Here is a 2,404-nt window from a genome sequence, read left to right as displayed (position 1 = left end):
TGAATTATACATGTCATGCAGGCATTCATATGAGGAGTTTAACAGCAAATTAGTCATTCAAAGAACAAATTTTATTTTTGAACATGAAAAGTTTACAGAGGTCCGGACCTCGGTGGCCTCATAGCTGGTTACGGGCCTAGTTCCATGCATTTTTCAAATTCAAGCGACTGCCAAACTATCCTCAGATTCCTATGAAATAATCAAAGTGTTTGGGTGGAGTAACAAAAGACAGCAGTTAATATTCAATGTAGACAACATGAATAAGAAAACATATACATACATATATATACAGTAAACATATGTATACTGTATCTATACATATTTATATATGTGTTTCCTTCATATATCAGTGCTTGTAAAGTGGCAAAAGAACAGTATAAGCTGATGTGTTGGTTCGGAGTGAATAAAATCCTGCATACTGTTGTCATGGCACACAGCAGACATCTTATTTTCAGTCAGCTCTACACAAGAATCAGCATGAGACAAATGGGGTTAAATGCAACACTTTTTACTTAATTTGTCCTCTAGGCAGGTGTTACGTCCTCAACATAACATAGAGGCGGAGGCAAGCACAGGCTCGGATGCACACCAACGATCAAAAAGTATTTCTTTGTCACGTGCAAACTCGATGCAAGTCTGACCTGGCAGCTTTGTATAATATCTGAAGCGTTGTCTGTATGCCTCCGGGACCAACTCATAGGCTTTTAAAATAGCAGCCTTTACCAATTTGTAATCTTTAGTTTCCTCGATAGACGCTTTCAGCGTCACAACAGTATTTATGCTGCTCATCTCATCAGGCACACAGGTGTTTGAAATCGGCACCTAATGAACGAAGACCAACAAGAACTTCCGGCCACGAGGGGGCAGCCGTATCAGTACAAGCCAATACTTGTGAACAAAAATCTAAATTACATGCATATGTAACAGCAGGGCAAAATGAGAGGCAAGACTAATATGCCTAATTATATTTCAGGATGAAAATAGACGTAAGTGTCTATGAAATAAGGCATAAAAAAATACAAATCCCATGCAGTATTGAAATACAGTTTTTAGCATTAAAAATATGCTTATCACTTTTCTCATGTGCATCTCTCGACCACCGGCAGATGTGATACATTTGTAAAAACATTGTCACATTAATACAATTTAGCCAAATAAGATAGATAGATGCACGTTCTATCAGTGTAAGTGAAAGGAATTTTCAAAAGTCAAAGGAATTTTCAAACTTTTGATGTACTGTACAAAACCCAAAAGTTGATAACCCAGAAAGTTTGAATGGAGTTTTTTTTTTAACCAGATTTTTTTTTAAGAATGTCAATACAGTGTAGTTTTGCAAGCACTGCAAAGTTCGACAGAAAGAAAAAACTCAGGGAGTATACTGTATATAGTATATGTTAGATGTTTGTCAGAACTACACAGACACTACAAATCAAGAACAGCTAAAGGGAACACTAAAAACTGCTGGGTTAAAAACAACCCAATTTGGGTTATTTTGGCAACCCAGCGCTGGGTCAAAAAGGGATGAACCCAGTGCTGGGTTGTTTTAACCCAACAAGTTGGGTTATATGTTTGACCCAGCAGGCTGGGTTGGCTTTTTTATGGTTTACAATTACTACACTGCTAGGCTAAAATGAACCCAAATCGAGCTAGACATTAAACCTACAAATATTGTTCATTTTAAAATCACTTTTACACACACAGAATGTACACTGCACGGTAAATATTTATTTAAAACAAGAGAAAACAGTCAAAAGTAACATACATGTATGAAGAAATGCAGAAAAGTATGGCATTAACAGCTACAGAGTTTATAAATGAAGCATTGAACATTTGTTGAATATAACTTTTAAGATCAAATTTGACTTTTTTGGTAAATTTTATATATTGTATAAAAATATTATACAAAAACACTATTATACAATAGTTGTACAATTAGTTAATAGTTAAGTTCTTTACAAACTATTCTGGCATGACAGTAAATAAACCACAACATTAACACTGATATAATAACATTTATCAGAAACATATGTGTGAAAGAATGTGAGCATGTTTATGAATGACAAGTGTCTTTACTTGCCTTAACCGTCTTTCCCTCTCTTCTGAAGAAGCTGAGAAAATCGCCTTCTCACACAAGCAGGGTTCTGTGTCGTTAACTCCAAAGTTGGTTTGAGTTCTGCAATGAAAAACACAGACATCAATGGTTTATTTAATTGAATTGGTTTAATTGGTCAATGTAATCATACTGTTGTTGCATCAAAATGTAAAGTAAACAGGCAGGAGACAACAGAAACATTTATTTTCTAAAAATAACTCACATCAATCTCAAAAGAATTATGCTCTCCTATGTCTCTGGCTTTTAACATCTACAAAAACAAACATTCTTTTACTCTTAGTAAAAAAAAAA

At 34.8% G+C, this 2,404-nt stretch overlaps 1 protein-coding gene across 1 annotated transcript in view; it reads left to right on the top strand.

Moving 5' to 3' along the window:
* The window catches only part of LOC107728442 (zinc finger matrin-type protein 4-like), a 73,900-nt gene that overhangs the window by 37,249 nt on the left and 34,247 nt on the right, over nt 1–2,404 (top strand). The window lies entirely within an intron of this gene.

Source organism: Sinocyclocheilus rhinocerous, unplaced genomic scaffold (assembly GCF_001515625.1).
Source record: "Sinocyclocheilus rhinocerous isolate Xijiao unplaced genomic scaffold, SAMN03320098_v1.1 scaffold637, whole genome shotgun sequence".
Classification (NCBI taxonomy): Eukaryota; Metazoa; Chordata; class Actinopteri; order Cypriniformes; family Cyprinidae; genus Sinocyclocheilus; species Sinocyclocheilus rhinocerous.
This window is presented reverse-complemented; position numbering and strand designations above follow the sequence as displayed.